Genomic DNA, 19,695 nt, shown 5'->3' on the forward strand with positions numbered 1-19,695 from the left:
ACACTTTCCTATTTTCTGGTACTACAATTATACCTATGAAAATGTTAGGTTGATTTGTTTGCTTGATATATTTTTGTAGGATACATTATTGCAAAATGTTAGAATCAAAGTGAAGCCAAAAATAGATAGGCAGTCAGTACAGATAGGCAAGGGTGGGATCCAGAGAACTGAGGCTAATTTGAGTCTGGGAAGTCAGAAACTTCAGAACTTTCAGTTCTCTTTTCAGGAGTTGCTTCATTAATAGATCTTTAAGATGGGCAGTTTAGGCCTGGCTTTGGGAACATTAACATTTCAATGTCCCACAGGCACAGTTTCCAACCTTTGAACCCAAACTGTGTGGTCTGTTTTCTTCAATCTAGTCCAACTTATCTATCTGTGCTGACTACCTGTTTTTTAATTCTGGCTTCACAAGCACATGAATTATTAAAATTGTAAATCTGCTTGGCATTACAAATTAGAAAGTAAAATTTGCATACAAAAGAGATGTATATGTAAAATAAATAACTAAAATAATTTACAATTTTACAGAGAATCACTACTTAATGAGTCAAAGATGGAAATAATCCAAGTGGCCTTGAATAGGACAGTGATACAATTGATAAGCATTATTGTTCCCAGTTATTTACTGACCCTTTCCAAAGTGGGGAAAACAAATGCCTTCCTTTTTCATCTCAAGCTTGGCCATTGAAATTGCTTAGAGATAGAATGAGACAGGCAGATGTGAATTTTGGAGTTAGAAAATTCACCTCTGACTTGACTTTTTGCAATGACTATTTTGATTGTTCAAGTCTTTTCAGCTCCAGATGCATTTAGGATCCTTCTTTCTATTTCTGCTAAAAATGCTTTGAGATTACAGTAGGGATTACATTGAATCTATACATCATTTTGGCTAACATTTAAACAATTAAAGATTTAAACAAACAATTAAAAATTTTCCAGGGTGTATTTCCTGTTATTGTGTCTTTTTCTTTAATTCTTTTCACTAATAATTTGTAGATTTTAATGTGCATAATTTTAGTCTCTTTGATTAAGTTCATTTCTTAATACTTTATTATTTTATATGCTTTATAAATAGGATGACTTTATTAAATTTCTTTTTCAGAATTTTTTATTTAAATATTTTTTAGTTATACATGGGCATATATCTTTATTTTTGTTTATTTATTTTTATGTGATGGTGTAAGAGGGGTCCGGCGGAGCGTCGGAGGGAGAGACCACACAAGAGACTTACTCCATGCAATTGGCAAAAGGGGATTTATTGGGGATCCATTCCAGCACGCTGGGACTCTGTGCTCACTCAAGAAGGGAGAGCAGCCCAGAGCCCAGAGCAAAGGTCAAGCAGAGCTTAAGTACACTTTTTGGGGAGGGCAGGAGTCTTTGCATACATCAGAACAAATCATCATGAGGCACGGGGAAATTGAACAACAACTCTGAGACGTGATTGGCACATTCATTGGCGGGCGAGGGTGATTGGTCATTCATAAGCGGGTTACACATTCAAACTGATTGGTTCGGGCCCTGTGAGGAACTGCACAGGGCCCTAGGCTAAATGGCCAGTAGGGTGTTGTCTTAACTATCTCAGGAATCTGGGTGTAACAGAGGAACTTAAAAATACCTAATCTTTTACATTCAAGCTTTCCATCTTAGAAACTTTACCCTTTCATTGCTGAGGATAGAACCCAGTGCCTCACATGTGAGAGGCAGGGTACTCTGCCACTGAGCCACAACCTCAGTCCTCTTTTTCAGAGTTTTTGAGTACAAAATTGTAACTGATTTTATATAGTGACTTTGTGTCTTACAAATTTGTTGAATTTTTAAATTAGTTCCTCATAAATCCTGGCTCCCCCTAATCAGATATTATAATGCCAGATTTGTGGGACCCCAATAGATCTCCAGGAGTTGAATCCAATGCAATCACACAAGAGTCTTTATTGCAAGCTGGAGCCTGGACTCACAACCATTTCTGACACAGTGGTCCCAGGGAGTGAGCCCCAGTCCTTTGTTCAGTGAGATTTTGTAGGTTTGCGGGGATACTCTATGTGTCACAACATCACACAGCAAATCATTTCATACTACAGGGCTTACTACAGGGAAAAGTCAAACAACAACTCTTAACATTGATAAAGACATTCACTGGTAGGAACAAGTTGGGTAAGGGTGATTGGTTAGTACTAGAGGAGGATTCATTTGAACTGATTGGTTTAATCCGTGAGGGGTGTACCTGCTAAACTACATGTTTTCCTAACATGTTATCAATCACCAAGACTACTGGGGGTGGGGGGTCATCTGCCATCCCAGGTATTTTCCCTGTCTCATGCTGATTGTTGGTTGCTAGGGGGTTGCTATGGGTCCTCACCTAGCATAACTGAGTCAGTGATACCTGGCGCCTCAGATCTCTCCAGTTATTTACAAACAACTCAGCAGGGTGGCTTTGTGCCTAGGAGTGCTCTGTGGGTTTTTCCAAAGAAAAGGATAACACACCCTTCCTTTGGACGGGCCTTGAGGTAGAAACTGGGTTTTCAAAAATGGAGTTACATCAGTTTCTCAATAACAGCCCTCTCTGAAACCTCAGTGGTGCCTCATAAATTCTGATGCTGGGATCTAAATTTATTCCCTAGCTTGAAATGTTAAGCTATATAGATCATTAACCTACTATCTGCCTTTGTATTATGATGGTCAAAATTCTGTTATCTGTAAGTTCTCAAGGCACCCTCCTTTGCAACTTTTTGTGCTATAAAACTATGTTTCTAGAGAGCTGGGGTACTATTCTCTAGCCCAGCATTTTCAGGAGAGACAGTCCTGGCCAGAATTACAAGCCTGTTTTAATTTGATTTAAATTTGGAGTTGGTGGTATTTTCTTTACATCATGGTTTAACAGCCCCCTTTACCTCTTATCTCCCTTGTATCTCATTGGGTTTGTGATGGCATGATATCTTGGTTTCTTTCACTCCGCCCCCCTCCCCCCCCTTATCATGTAGATGCATGTCCTCTGTGGTTTCCATGGGACATGAATAATATATATTTATAGTAATCTATTTTAAGCCAATTACAACTTAAATCACATATATAAACTCTACTTCTTCTTTACTTCCCAGTATATTATTGGTGTCACAAAAAAATTTTTAAATTGTGTATTCATTAACATTTATTTGACTATATTTTTTTCTTATACTATTATAATATAACTCTATGTTAGACTTAAGCAATGTGTATGTCCCCATCACAGTATGGTATTTGTATGTATTTATCTATGTGTTTACCTTTACCAGTGAGCTTTACATGATCATATGCTTTCATGTTGCTCTGTAGCACCCCTTAGTTTCAACTTGAGGGCTCTTTTAAGCATTTCCTTTAAGGCACATTTAGTAGTAATGGGTTCTCTCAACTTTTGTTTACATTTGAAAGTACTTCTCCTTCAAAGATAACTTTATCAGGCAGATTTTTTTGACTGACAAGTTTATTTCATCATATTAAATATATCATCCCACTTTCATATTTTTCTGTGAGGTTTCAATGAAGAAATCTGCTAATAATCTTATGAAAGCTACCTGGTATGGGATGAAGTGCTATTTTCCTTGCTGCTTTCAGAAATCTCTTTGTGTTTGACTTATGACAGTTTGATGATAGCATGTCTCAGTGTTGCCTTCTCTGTGTTCAACCTATTTGTGATTGCTGGAATTCTTGAATCCATATATGCATTTTTCTCCACATTAGTGACGTTTGGGGCCTTTAATTTCCATAGTCTTTCTACCTCTTTTTCTCTTCTTTCTACTTCTCAAACTCCTACAATGCAACCTCTCCGTGGTGTCCTGTAAGTCTTTAGACTATCCATTCTTCAATCTATTTAATTTTTTTTCCTTCTCTGGGTGGATGTTTTGAAATGACTTTCCTTTTGTTTTATTGATTGTTTCTTCTTGATCAAGTCTCTATTTAACTACTTTAGTAAATTTTTAAATTAAATTATTGCATCATTCAACTGCAAAATTTCTCTTTGTCTATTTTTAATATTTTATACCTCTGAGATGATGTTCTCATGTTTTTTCTGAGGTCATTGGACATCTTTAGGATGGTTATTATTTTGTTTTGTTTTTGGTTAAATGATTTATATACCTCAATTTTGTGGTGTGAAGTATTTTACAACTTTGTTTGATATCTCTCCTCCTGTTTCTTCAAGATATCTATTTTGTTTGTACACTGTGGTCCATACATAAAAACAAGCAAACAAACAAATGAATTAGCACCTTTCCTGTTGTCTGTGTACTTACTTCACACAAAGAAATATCTTCACCAACCAGCCTGGCTAAAGATTCAATTAACCTCTCAAGCGTTTTCTGTCAATACATTTTCTCCAGGCTTGTATTTGTAAAATCCCAATCACAGAGGTTTTGCCTCCTTCTCTTTCCTTTATGTTTTTTAACTATTTATTTAATTATTTTAATGTTCACATTCCTTGCTTCCTCTGTTGTCTGTGCTATTATAGGTTCTCTGGACCTGACACATACATGCCTCTTAACCCACCTTTTTTTTTTCATTTTAACATTTTATTTTATTTTTTATTTGTTCTAGTTAGTTATACATGACAGAAGAGTGCAATTTTGATTCATTGTAGATAAATGCAGCACAACTTTTCATTTCTCTGGTTGTACATGATGTAGAGTTGTACCATATGTGCAGGCATACGTGTATGATGTTCATTTCATTTCACCATCTTTCCAGGCATTTAGATCATTCTAAGTCCCATCAATACTCTTTAAAAGTGACATAAAAATCAATTCCTCACAGAGGTCCTAAAAAGTTGGGATTCTTGAGGAACACTCTCTCCATTCTTCTCTCCTATTAAGCTGCTAAGTTCTAACAGTCTCTGTCTGCTATGTGGTCGTTTTTATGGAGTAACAGCAAGTTGTGTAGGCCTGTTTGTTTCATTTTGTTTTTGGTGGTCCACAAGCATCCAGAGTACATTGGATCCTGTCAGTGCTCTGAGGCAGGCAAGTCAGAAGGTAATTTGAGGAGTATCCCTTAAGAAGTGGGAATGTTGGACATATGCTTTAGCTAGGAGTTGTTTTTTCTTCCTGAGGTCAGTTCTGAGCCAGGATAAAAGGCAGAGGTAAGCAAATGTTATGCAAATTTCCTACCAGCTTTGATAAAGTAGATTCTACTCTTCTGAGGCACAGAAGCCTCTTGCTTCATTTCTGGAATTCTCACAAATGGCTTTGATCCATGTCTTATTGTTGACTTTGTGTCTCCATGGAAGATGGATGGTCTGGGTTTTCTTACCATGCCCTTTTGTTGATATAACCTACAATAAATAAATTTTTAAAAGTCAAACTTTGCAGGGCAGGTTAAGTTTTCTGATGTTTAATATTTTGGGGAGGAAAAGAGAGAGGGGGAGAGAGTGAGAGAGATAGAGATATGGAAAAGAGAGAGAGAGAAAGAGAGAGACAGAGGGAGAGAGATTTCATACTATGAAGCTAGTAAGAATACTGATATCAATTCCAAGTGGTTGGGAATCATTCATATTTTAATTTTGGAGAAAAACTCAAGGACATATTTTATACTACAAAGTTGGTGGGGAATACCACTTTGGTTTTGCATCATAGTTTTCAAGAATCTCCTAATTTGAGTTGAAAATATATAGGGACAAATTCTTAGATTTGTTCCTTGGCTCAGAGACAAGAATTATGGGATATTCCTAAATCACTAATATTTTAATAAATAGCTCAGGAAGGCCTAAAATTAAGATTTTATTGTATCTATTGTTGAAGATAAACATCATATTTTATTATTATTAAAACAATATAGTTTGGGTTCCTAATTTTTAGACTGAAACATAAAATCATAAAAATTTATTTTACTATAAGTATATGAAAAAAGGCAGTAAATATACCATGAAGTTGAAAAAATAAAGTAAAATAATAATAGCAAAATGCTTAAGAAAGGAAGGCCCTTTAATATTCTGATTCTTTCTCAGAAGTTACTACTAAAAGTCATTCTGCTGCTTGAAAATAACATATAATGAGATTAACCTTTATCTTCTATTCTCTTTTAAAGAGTAAAAAATTTTGTTGAATTTTGGACTGTTTAGTCATAATTTTTACTTCTTGTGATCTGGAAGGCAGAATGGGCACAAGGATTTGAAATTATATTTTTAATGTATCTCATTTAATTTGCTGTTGCAAAATGTCCTTAGAATCTCTAAACCTAATGACTTCGAACTCAAAGTAGATTTTAGTGGTTGTCAGAATGTGGTCTATGAACAATACTGTGATACAAGTCAGAGATTGTTTTAAAACGTAGTAATTTGTGTCTTTCTCCAAAAAGAAGGTTTTAGTTGAGGTAGGAGGGCAAATTGGACTCTGTTTTAGTCAGCTTTTTTACTACTGTGATCAAAAGGCCTGATAATGGGAGTTCATAACCCACTTGAATCTAATGTATGAAATATGATATGTCAAGAGCTATGTAATGTTTTGAACAACCAATAAAAAAAAGAAAAATTAAAAAAAATTAAAAAAATAAATTTTCCATAAAAAAAGGCCTGATAAGAACTATTAGAGGAGGAAAAGTTTATTTGGGGGCTCATGGTTTCAGAGATCTCCATAAAAAGCTAGCTTCATTCCTTCAGTCTGGAGGTATCATGGCAGAAGAGTGTAGTGAAGGAAAGAAGCTGAAAACATGGAAGCAAAGAGAGAGAGAGTGTGTGTGCTCTGCTCAGTTCAACCAAGACAAAATATGTATCCCAAAGATACGTTCCCAGGGACCCATCTCCCCCAGCCACACTGTACCTAACTAGGATGTTAGGTAGAGTAAATCACTTTCAGAGGATTACAGCACTGGTTAGATTAAGGCTCTCATAACCCAATCATTTCACTTCTGAGCTTCCTTGCATGGTCTTATACATGAGTTTTTTGGGGGACAACTCATATCTAAGCCATAATAGGTTTCAAAATTTGATATGATCAATTCATCCAGAGGACATATTTAATTTTCAGGTATTTTGGAATAGTTAGAAGAATTCTTTTTTTATTGTTGGTCGTTCAAAACATTACATAGTTCTTAATACATCATATTTCACAGTTTGATTCAAGTGGGTTATGAATTCCCAATTTTACCCCGTATACAGATTGCTGTATCACATCAGTTACCCTTCCATTGATTTACATATTGCCTTTCTAGTGTCTGATGTATTCTACTGTCTGTCCTATTCTCTACTATCCCCCTCCCCTCCTCTCCCCTCCCCATTTCTCTCTCTACCCCCTCTACTGTAAATCATTTCTTCCACTTGTATTATCTTGTCTTACCCCTCCTTTCCTCTTATATGTACTTTTGTATAACCATGAGTATCACCTTCCATATTCTAGTCAACAAGAACAAGGAATGCTGAATAAAATAGAGAATATATTAGCTTAAAGTTATTCGTAAGTTCTATGTAAGTCATTGGGGCTTATAGATGTTATAAAACCAGAGTGGAGAATTAATCTCATATTGCAGCCATTTCACAACTGGCACATTCTTTATTTGGGTCTGGAAAGAAGGCTGAAGGTTTAGATAAAAAACTAAATATGTATGGATCATGAAGGGAGGGAATCAGAGATCAGCAGATTAATAAGCAGATCAAATATGCAGATTAAACAAAAATCAAAATTGAGAAAGCTTTAAGGTTTTGAGTAGTTATTCTCTCATGACAATTGTTTTGCTGAATCCTGCTAAAGAATTCAGCCTAAATTAGTTTAGGAAATTCTCTGATTTTATAAAGATATCCAGAATCTGCTCCATCTCCCTAGTCTAATGCCTTTCTTCCAACAGTGTAGAATATGCCATCATATGAGCATATATATTTTATATATAGCATATATATAGCATCTATATTTTATACATATTGATTTCTAAAATAATTGTATTTATAATTTAATAAAATCACCACATACGCCAAAAGGCAGTGCAATATGATTTTAAATATTAGGAGTATAGTCAACTAGTATGAATAAATTTATAATAAATCCAGTCCTACATGTTAGCAAATTTGAACTTCAAGAGAACTGTGAGTAACATGTTCAAAATATACAGAACAGGATACAGGAAATAGATGAAAATTTAAAGAAATTAACCAGATGATACAGTTTTATCTTAAACATTTCCCCTAAATCCATGTGTTAGAAGCTTGTTGACAACCTATGGGATTGGTGGGACATAGTGGAACCATTTGGCTGTGGGGTCTAGTGGAACAAGGTGTGGCTGTGCATGGGATACCCTAGAAGAGGAGTATTGGGACCCTGGAGCCTTCCCAGATTTCTTTCATTTCTGGTTGCCAGGAGGTAGAGAGGCTGCCTTGAATAAACGCTCTCACCAGGATGTTCTGTGTGGCCAGAGGTCCAATACAACATGGCCAAATGACTAGGAACAGAGACCTCTAAAAATATAAACCATAATAAACCTTTCCTCTGTTTAAGTGTACTATCTAATATTTTTTCTCAGTGATGGAAAATTAACACATCAGAAAATTAGATCTAAATAATCATTAACAGAAACTCTAGAAATTAGAATTATGATAGCTAAAATCAAAATCATATTAATACAGGTTAACCACATATTACACACAACAGAAGATATTCTCTTGAACTGGAAAGAGGCCAAAGAAAATATAATGTGAAGCTCTAAAGGTATGTGAGAAAGAGGACAGTGACACACACTAAACAGAGAGAGAGAAAAAAAAAAGTGCAGAGGTAAAGAGATCAAATATTCTTTAATCTGATCTCACATAAAAGAAGAAAGTATGAAAAATGCCAAAATTATATTTAAAACAACAATGACCAAGAATTTTTAAAAATGAATGTAATATAGACAGATCAAACAAATTTGCCAAATACCTAGCTGAATAAATTCAGAAATAATATTTCTAGAAACAAAATAGTAAGATTGCTGAATACCAAAACAAAATGAACAGATAATAAAAGCAGAAAGAAAGACAAATCCATTTTTTTCATTTGATTGTAATATATCAGGGATGTGTATTTTTTCAAAAGGAAGATTGAACACATTGTATAAACTACAATTCATCAAGGTAACAAATTACAGATTAACCAAAAGTTGGGAAAAGAATGAAGGAAAAATGATAAATAAAAAATTAACTATAAGGTCATAGTCAAATTTTATACATACACATACACACATATAATTAAATGAGATAAAATTTAGTAAGATGCTACAGGTAATAGAGTAAGAATTTCAGATTAGCAGTACAAAGTTAAATTGTGAAAGGGAGATATTCAAAATAGAGATATAGAAAGCTTGAAAGTGAATGAAAGGAAAAAAGACATTATGTCTCAAAAACAAAGCAAATAAATATTGTTGAGCTATATTAAGTGAAATGGTGCACAAGGAGGCTGGGTCCTATATCTAAACCTACATGTGATGTTTGGGGCCTGGCTAAAGGCTTTATCTTGCAGATATTATGGGAAAAGCTGGTCTCCTAATGGTAGATTTGGAGCACAGTCAAAGCATTTGCTGTTTCTGAAGGGAGTTGTAGTGAGGACTCAAGCCCTCCCTGGCAGGCCATGCTCTTACCTTTAGTTATATCTCTAAACCAGATGTCTTCCTTTGGAGATGTCTCTACTTAGCCTTTGGCTAAAGACTTCCTCAGATTCCTCTGCTGAGACCTCCTTAGGAGAAAAAGCATCAGTAAGTTATGGTGCATTCAAAGAATACCATGAAGCATGGGGAAGACTTGAAGACACTTCCGCACTCTGACTCAGTACTTTCCCACTTAAACTTTTTATTTTTTTTCCTTTTCTTGCAGCCTCCAGTTCTACAATTTTGAAGAAGCCTTTTGCTTGGGACTCAGGGGAAGTGAACACACCCTATATCTGTTTTGGTACATAGGGGATAGAACGGAGTGCATGGGGAAGCATAGTTCAGTGTTTTCTCTAACTTAGCCTCTTGCTAATAGCACAGCCCAAAATTAAAGGCTTGCCTGTTACTTTCATTTTGGCTTCTTGTTAGCTGAGCTTCTGATAGTGTACATGAAAGAAAGAGGCATTTTAGAAATAATGAGTGAATATCATAATGATAAAAGAATCAATCTTTTTGTGAAGCAATCTCTATTCTATATCTTTAAGCATATTCTATGTAAAGCAGAATCCAATAAAACAAAAGACAGCAGGGAACAGCTACCTACTTTTCTTAGTAGCTAGTAGAACAAGAGGACAATGTATCAGTAAGGATAGAGTCATGTGCAGAATGCAATTGACCAAATTTACCTAACTTGCATTTGTGCAACACCAGCCAAATCAATTTCAAAAATGATTTGGCAGTGATAACTATAGCTCTGGGTATAAGCACCCTATAACTTAGTTAACTCACCCAGAAAAATGCTCTCCAGAATAAACTACAGCTCTGGGTATTAATATCCTATAACTTAGTTAACCCACTCAGAAAAATGCTCTACAGAATATGTACATTTTTTTCACCAAGGCATGCACTAGAAATTTTATAAGCTTATAAGAGAAAATCCTTAAAAATATCTAGTGCTCATAAGAGTAGATAAGTGGGTAAGCTATTGTAATACATATCTACCTAATTGATTATTACTCTGTAAAATGTATAAACTGATTATAGCCACTTAATAATTTGGATAATTTATAAATAAGTTTTTGAGTAAAGGAATGCAGATATGAAGCACATACAGTGTATAATTTCATTGACATAAAAACCTAAAACTGTTAAAATTGATATCAGCTATTAGAAACAGGATAGATATTATCCTTTAGCAGTTAATGCTAAAGGGGACACAATGTGTATATGTTCTTTTGTAATGTTATTCTTGATCTGTGTACTGTTTACAAATAAGGGAAAAAGTTAAGTTCTTGTTAGATAAAAAGTAATCTGTATGCATTATATACCTCAATAAAAAACTCAAAAATGATATCAGCATTTAGAATTTAAAGGGCTTTAAAAATTTGAATAAGTTACAAACAATCAGGAGAAAAGGTACTGTGTAGCACTCAATATCTGCATGAAGTCAATAGAATGCATTTTAAAAATTTTTCAGTGAATACAGGGTTACATAAAAATCTGTTGGAGTTTTATACAATGCAACAAATTGTATTTCTCCTGCCAAAAACATGCAACTCTTCACAAAAATGTTGTTATTGTAATTGTTTCTATTGCTTTGTCTTGAAGCTTGATGCAGTTACCAATGAGTCACTCAGTTATCCTGCACCCAAAAAAGAATTTACAGAGCCTTTATTCCTTTGTGTTTACTATGGTTTGAATCTGCTCCAAAGGCCTATGTGTTAAAGGATTAGTCCCCAGGGTGGTATTTTGGGTAGGTGGTGGAACATATAGGAGATAGAGAGGTTCTTAGATCAGTAGGAGTGTTTCCCCATAGGAGATTGGGTCTCTCTCCCCTTACTACTTATTTTTCTTTTGCTTCTTGGCCTAGTTTGCCCTCTCACACACCATTGGTGCAAAGCTATGGGTTCAATCAAACGTAGACAGAAACTTTCAAAATGTGGTCAAGATAAACATTTTAGCTTTATAAGTTGATAGTTTCAGGTATTATGTTATACTGATGAAAAGCTACTAACACAATGTTACTAGGTTCTGAGTAAAAGGAAATCTTGGACAGAGTCCAGTGGTTCTGTGCTGGAAGACTTGGTCTGCCTCATGAAGAGGGAACGTGCCATCAAAGGCACTGAGAATGGAAGGAGGTTAAATTGTGAGTTTCATAATCATAAATGTCTATAGCAACCAGTTGCAGCACATCTGTGCCAGATTCTACTTCACTTTGGTTTTTCTGAAACCATGTTTCCCAGAATTCATTTTTTTCCCTATAGTTCTGGGTTACAATTCACTGAAAAGGAAGTTGAGCAAAAATTTGGAAGGTGTTGGAACCAGAAGAGCTGCGCTTTATTGATAGATGTGGTGAGAGAGAGAGAACCTTAAAAAACAGAAAAAAAGTAACCATGAAGAGCAAAAAGCTTTCTGCACTGGTTACAACTAATAATCAATCCCTTTACATTGGCATTCCTAGCTTCTAGATTTGCCAGTAAACACCAGGAAACTTGGTCAAGTTTGACTAGGGTGGGAGCATATCATATCATATATTCAAACTGATTGCTATGACATCCATTGGTTAAGAACTTGCTCAACTTTTTTTTACAAATGAGTTTACATTTAGTCATCAATAATAACAATAGTTTTAGAAATCAATATTTTTTCTAAAACCTAGTTGTTTAAAAAATATTTGCAGTTATATTATCATTTGAGAAAGGTAATGAGTTTTAACTTTCAATCTAAACACTTGCTAATTTTGAAAAGGAAATGAATATATATGGAGGATAATTCACAAATGAATTTCACTTGGAGAACGTTTTAAAAAATCCTTCTCTTTCTTTAAACAATGTGATGAACATTTAAAATATTTTAAATATACAATGCCTAAATTATGATTGGGGCTCATTATCTTTAGCATCTATCTCAATTACCAAAACATACTCTATTAAACTATTACTTAAGCTGATATAAATAAGCGTATCCTTAACTTTTTGTGTTGTCCCTTTGTTGTTTCTTTATTGCATTCTGAAAATGTGGTCACTGATTTGACATTTAGAAGAGGGCAATGGTTCTATTCCACTTTATGCTTACAGCTTAGGTGTCAGAAGGTGAATATAAGAATCATAAAGCATTTTCCACCCAAAAAGAAAGGTCAAATTTATGATCCAATGTAAATCCTCAATCAAATGGAAGTATCAGGAAATATATTCCTTACAAGCAGCCTATTTTTTAACCTAAATCCAAAGTAAAACTACAGCAAAATCAAAATCATTTATGTGGTTATATTTCTAAGTATGTCATCTGATATGGAAAAAGAATACATATAATTAATAGCATTTAAGTAGTTTTTAAAAACATTTTATTCTAATCTTTATTTATTTTACTATGTATATTGTAATAATTAATCATTGTTCAAAGTTACAAATAATTAAAATATTAAAGTATTTATTTGTATTAGTTCCTTAAATTATTCTTGAATATGCAATATAGCAATCAAGATAGCAATCATTTAGCACTCCATTTGTTATAAAAGTGACTTTTTTATAAAGTGACTTTTCAAAAGTGATTTTGGAATTATTTTCTACATTGAAATGAAATTTCACTGTGATATAAAATATAATTATATTTTAAGTACCTAAGATTAGAGACAATGTATTGTCAGATATTTTGAGAATTACAAACTTGGATAAGATAGTGGATTATCACATTTTCATTTTAATTGATCAGTCATGTATAGTTGTTCTCCAATAAGTTTTACACAGGCATTATCTTAAAGACACAGAGCTTATTTTAACATATAAAGTTATAATAGACCTTCACTCATGTCTGTTTTTTTGTTTTTTGTTTTTTGTTTTTTGGTTTGGAATTAAGTACATATTTGGAGCAGGAGAGTTGGGTTTAAGAAGAGGATAATATTTTCTTAGAAAAAAAGATGGTTTTAAAAGGACAATGCTTATGTTAAAATAAGAAATTTATTTTCTTTTACAAACTCCAATTATATCTAATGATTGTTCCACTTCTAAAACATTGGAGATAAAGGTAACTGAAATTTGATAGTAAATATTTTCCAGATCACTTAGGGATGTAGTGCAAATTGTAGGAGAGAGGGGATACTTAAAATCCAACAAGTTTTTAAGAAGGAGGTACAAACAACTAAAAAAATACAGTCCCTCAGGCTTCAAAACCTTGCACACTCTCCAAAATGCCAAAAGCACTATTTATCTCTTCCCTTTTTGCCTTATTGCACACTGTCCCCAGATGATGTTTTGTGTGGTATAATTTAGACAGTTTATTGAATCTACTTTTAGTCCATCTTCTATAACACACAAGGCATCACTTTCAAGGTGTCACTTCAGAGGAATAAAGGCAGACTAGAGCAATATTTTTAGTCTGACAGGGTAAAAAAATGGTTTGGAAAACTGCAAGTGCAATAAAATTGGAATAACTCAGCAAGATACACAGTGCATTGGATGCAATTTTAACCGATTATTGAGTCAGTTTCTTGTATTTTCATAAAATTTTGTGTAATAGATACATATCAGTCATAAAAATTAGGAAGTTGAAGCATATTTTTTTTCATTCAGTTTAAGCTTTGCCTTCCCTTCCATAATTATTTCCAAATCATGACTTTAACAAATCTCTGAATATTTGCTTGATCATGGAGGGAGGTAGAAGAGAAACAAATATTGTTAAGATTGGAATAATTTATTCATGTTGTATATTTGATGGTTATCAAAATCAGGCTATCTGTACTTTACATTTATGAGAAGATAGTTTTAAAAGTTCTTCTGAGAATAAAGGAGACAAAAATTCACAGAGCCAGTCAAAACAGAAAATATTCACACAGAGACAGATTCTAGGAAAATGAAATAAATGGTTCTTTCAATTCTTACTAAACTACCCGAATTTGTGTAGTCCTTTCTGTATTATTTAAAGATACAAAGAATATGCAACTCTTGATAGCTGAGTTCAAATTTCCTTTCATAAGAATTTATATATATCAATGGTATGGAATGGGGGGTACTTATGGATTTTCAGTAGGAAGTGCAGAGCACTCTAAAATTTGATATTGTATTTACATAAGCACCAGAAAATTTAAGGAAATATTTATGTTAAGTGAATAACCCCATCAAGTAAATTTTAAGTCTTTGTTTTTAAATTTTAATATAACTCCTGAAAAGGTCTAGTAAGGTATATGAAGAACATTGTCTAATGCAACAAAGAAAGCAGGCCTGGAGCAGAACTTGTCTCTGACTACAAGTTTCAAAGTTTCTCATTTCAACTGGGTGGAAGACATTAAATTAGACTGGAGAGAAACATGAGATGCATTAAGAATTTTCTGAGTCAGTACTTTTCCTTGTTTGTAATATACATATGTATTCATATATATGTATGTAATTTTTTTCCAAACTACTAAATGAAAAAGGGTCCAGAGGGAAACAATGATGGCTGTTTCCTCTCACAAGAGAGTGCCAGCCTGTCTGGTCATTGTATGTGGCTTACAAGTAATATAGGCCAATATTTCCCCTACATATGACATTTGATCATACCACAAAAAAAAAACCCTGTCTTCCCTGTTGAGAGGAAGAAGATAGGGAGTGGTAACAGTTCTTCAGTAGAAGGTATGTACTACACACTGAATTGTATTAATTAAAATTAGCTCCCAAAATATTATCATGTGAAATAGACACTATATAAAATAGCAAATCAGAGATTCAAAAATTTAAAAAAACAATCAAAAACAAAAACTCAGAAGGAAAATCAAACCCAATGTAATGTGTTTCGTGTACAATTTTTTTCCTATCTTTTGACATACTAAGAAGTGCCCTATCCTTCCAGTCTCTCAAGACAAGCAGAGGTCTGAGGCAATGTTCACATTAAGAATTCTCCTAGAAGAGTGGATTTGAGAAAGACTCACTGTCTTAAAATTTCAAGGAGCAAGCTGTGGATTTCATAAATCCAACTTAGTGCTCTTAGGATGAAATGCTTAATTTCTGATGCTCTCATCCACTATAATCTTAATATGATCAATGTCTTCCTTATGTCTACATTGAATTTAGCCACTATAATTTCTGGATTTATAACTCTGATCCTATTACTGTACAGCATAGATTATAGGATTTGGAACTCCTGTTAGTTGTCAAGAAATTTCTGTACAGTAATCAACATTTTCCTGAGAATTTTTCTTTTAATTCATCAATCTAAGTAAAATATATGTTTCCCAGATGGGAGACCATTTATGGTTACAATTTAGAATAGAATTGTTGGCGTTCGGATCTCGCTGCTCCATCCTCCCGGGCACGTTCCTTCTTTCAGCTCGCGACCTGCACAGAAAACGAATTACATATTTCCTTGCCCCGAACATACACTGAGGCGAGCAAAAATAAATTAAAATAAATTGTAGCCATGAGGGAAATCGTGCACATCCAGGCCGGTCAGTGTGGCAACCAGATCGGTGCTAAGTTCTGGGAGGTGATCAGTGATGAACACGGCATCGATCCCACCTGTACCTACCATGGGGACAGTGACCTGCAGCTGGACCGCATCTCCGTGTATTACAATGAAGCCACAGGTGGCAAATATGTTCCTCGTGCTATCCTGGTGGATCTAGAACCTGGGACTATGGACTCTGTTCGCTCAGGTCCTTTTGGCCAGATCTTCAGACCAGACAACTTTGTTTTTGGTCAGTCTGGGGCAGGTAACAACTGGGCCAAGGGTCACTATACAGAAGGGGCTGAGCTGGTTGACTCAGTCCTGGATGTGGTACGGAAGGAGGCAGAGAGCTGTGACTGCCTGCAGGGCTTCCAGCTGACCCACTCACTGGGAGGGGGCACAGGCTCCGGAATGGGCACCCTGCTCATTAGCAAGATCCGGGAAGAGTATCCTGACCGCATCATGAACACCTTCAGTGTAGTACCCTCACCCAAAGTGTCTGATACTGTGGTTGAGCCCTACAATGCCACCCTCTCCGTCCATCAGTTGGTAGAGAACACTGATGAGACCTACTGCATTGACAACGAGGCCCTTTATGACATCTGCTTCCGTACCCTCAAGCTGACCACACCAACCTACGGAGACCTGAACCACCTCGTCTCAGCCACCATGAGCGGTGTCACTACCTGCCTCCGCTTCCCTGGCCAGCTCAATGCTGACCTCCGCAAGTTGGCAGTCAACATGGTGCCCTTCCCACGTCTCCACTTCTTCATGCCTGGCTTTGCCCCTCTTACCAGCCGTGGAAGCCAGCAGTATCGGGCCCTCACTGTGCCTGAACTCACCCAACAGGTCTTTGATGCGAAGAATATGATGGCTGCCTGTGACCCCCGCCATGGTCGGTACCTCACCGTGGCTGCAGTCTTCCGTGGACGGATGTCCATGAAGGAGGTAGATGAGCAGATGCTGAATGTGCAGAACAAGAATAGCAGCTACTTTGTGGAATGGATCCCCAACAATGTCAAGACAGCTGTCTGTGACATCCCACCTCGTGGCCTCAAGATGGCAGTTACCTTCATTGGCAACAGCACAGCCATCCAGGAGCTCTTCAAGCGCATCTCAGAGCAGTTCACTGCCATGTTCCGCCGAAAGGCCTTCCTCCACTGGTACACAGGTGAAGGCATGGACGAGATGGAGTTCACCGAGGCTGAGAGCAACATGAATGACCTTGTCTCCGAGTACCAGCAGTACCAGGATGCCACCGCAGAAGAGGAAGAGGATTTCGGTGAGGAGGCTGAAGAGGAGGCCTAAGGCGGCTCCCCCATCACCTCAGGCTTCTCAGTTCCCCAGCCTTCTGCTGCCCCTTTCTTCAGAATTTGTGTTAACTGCCTTTTCTTTTTTCCTTTTTTATTTCCTTTTGGGAGGCATGTAGAACAGTGCCTGCCCATATTAGGCGCTCACTAAATATTTGTTTCTTGAATGTCTCCTCTTTCCACTCTGGCAAACTTAAATTTCTTCCATTCTGGATTACCCTGCATTTCTTTCTGGTACCTACTTTTCACATCTGTCCATTTAATATCTTCTGTTTCCAAAATGATTCTCCCAAGAAGCTGGTTCTTGTCCAGATCCCATTTAGAACTAGCCAGGTGCTTTTAGTGGCCACCATCCTAAGGCAAAATAGTACAAGGTAGAAGGTAGCAGCAGGTAGAAATCACTTGTGATGGGGATGGGATTTTTCATTTTAGGACAGTTTTTTAAAGAGGGGAACTATGCTTTTATAGTCATTTTTAGGCACTTCCATGCTCCATCTCTCAGCTTCAGGAGAGGTGTTAACAGTATTATTTCCATTTGCAGTTTCCCTCTCAGCTGTCCCCTGTTGTGCTCTCCCTTTAGAGGAATCTGCCCCACTCTGAGAGGTGTGAATCCTTCCTCTTTCTGCTCTACCTCTCAGTGCATTTCAAAAAAGAAGGCAAGCCTTGGTCCCTAAGCTTCCAGAATTGTCCTCCCCAACCCCCACCTTTTCACCCCCCTCAAAAGAGTAATATGTCTGATATGTGGAAAGGTATGTACTACCACCTAAATGTGAGTCACTTCCAGAGGAGGGGCAACAAAACCCTTTTTTAAAGAACATCTCATTTCTTTTGCTATTGCTTTTTCCTTACTACTGTTGATTTTGTCCTATCCTACACTTCAGATTTCTAATTTGTGTTGAACTTGCTGCTTTTTTTCATATTGAAAAGATGACATTGCCCCAAGAGCCAAAAATAAATGGGAATTGGAAAAAAAAAATAGAATAGAATTGTTTCTCTTCTTGTATGCAAAATATCTATTGCAGAAGAAAAAAAAATAGAAAATATTATTTTCCTTATAGTAGCACTTTTTCTGATCATTTGTTTTTCACTCTCAGTCAACAATTCTTTTTTGGTTGTGGTCATTACGTTATATTTGAATTCTTTTTTTTTTTTTTGTGTGTGTGTGTGTGTGTATGTTTGCATTTGGTTTGGTCTTACACTCACCAAAATTTTCAAAACAAATTAATCTACCAGACTTAAGTGCATGCTGTATAACCAACCCTCTCTTCTGAAATCTCCTTACTTTTCATGATGAGTTAAATTTCAAATACTTTATAGATGTTCACCATGGCCTCTGGTTGGCAAGACAGCCAGAAGGTAAAGGCTTGATTTGAGTGAACTTCTTAGGATCTTTTTTTCTGGCCAATCACAATACCATTTTGCTCTATTTTTCACATGTAATGATGTGGTGGCTCTGCAGAACTTTGTAGCCATGCTACAGTTTCAAAGAATGAGACAAATGACAAATGTCAGGGACACACTTTGGTGTCTAAACTTTGTTTTTCTAATTTTCCAGTGTTCTTTAAAGGGTTCCCTGTTCCTAAAAGATAAATACATATAAACTACTTGCTTGACAGTCTTTTATTTTATCTGTGATTGCACTTCAAATTCTGGCAAAAACTCTAATTCCTCCATCAAGAACTCAGTTCAAGAATCAGAAATTAAATGACTAACGAGGGTTACCACATTCCATAGACAGGCCTGAGATCTGTGGTTTCTAGAAGTATACCTAGTAATTACATAATTTTATTGTATTTTTCTCACATCATTTTCCCCAAGGCATACCATTTTATGTGTGCATGTATGTATGTATGTATGTATGTATTATTTTTTGAGGGGGTGTTGTGAATTGAACCCAGTCTCATGCATGCTAAGTAAGTGGTCTATTAACTGAGCTATACATCACTTTGTACATTTTTAGGAATTTATCTCATCTAATTTGAGGTCCCCTTATTTCATGATTTTATACCCATCACTTCAGCCACTATTTTGCCTTTCATGAAAGTGTCAGTTTAGGTACTAAAAATTTAATAAATCTCAAATAATATTAATGGAATAGAGGAATAAGTCTCCCATGTTTTTACTAGGTAATCAAAGGCTAGTTGTTCTACCATAATTTTTCAAAGAAAAATCAACAATCTCAATAGATGCAGAAAAAGCATTTGACAAAATACAACACAACTTCATGTTCAAAAATTAGAAAAACAATGGATAGTAGAAACATACCTCAACATTGTAAAAACTATATATGCTAAACCCAAGGCCAGCATCATTGTAAATGGAGAAAAATTGAAAGTGTTCTCACTAAAAACTGGAAAAAGACAAGATGTCCTCTTTCTCTACTTATATTCAACATCATCTTTGA

The 19,695-nt window shown here is 35.6% G+C and overlaps 1 long non-coding RNA gene and 1 pseudogene across 2 annotated transcripts in view; one reads left to right on the forward strand and one right to left on the reverse strand.

The window, feature by feature from the left end:
• Nucleotides 1-1,235: 1,235 nt before the first annotated feature.
• LOC144255825 (uncharacterized) overlaps nucleotides 1,236-19,695 on the reverse strand; it is a 135,752-nt gene continuing 117,292 nt past the window's right edge. For both annotated transcript variants that reach the window (XR_013343955.1, XR_013343954.1), the window contains 2 exons: nucleotides 9,559-9,653; nucleotides 1,236-5,296 (listed from right to left, as the gene is read on the reverse strand). This is a non-coding gene — a long non-coding RNA (uncharacterized LOC144255825). The remainder of the gene's footprint in view (nucleotides 5,297-9,558; nucleotides 9,654-19,695) is intronic.
• LOC144255714 (tubulin beta chain pseudogene) lies at nucleotides 15,824-17,926 on the forward strand (annotated as a pseudogene).

Source organism: Urocitellus parryii, chromosome 7 (assembly GCF_045843805.1).
Source record: "Urocitellus parryii isolate mUroPar1 chromosome 7, mUroPar1.hap1, whole genome shotgun sequence".
In the NCBI taxonomy this organism is placed as follows: Eukaryota; Metazoa; Chordata; class Mammalia; order Rodentia; family Sciuridae; genus Urocitellus; species Urocitellus parryii.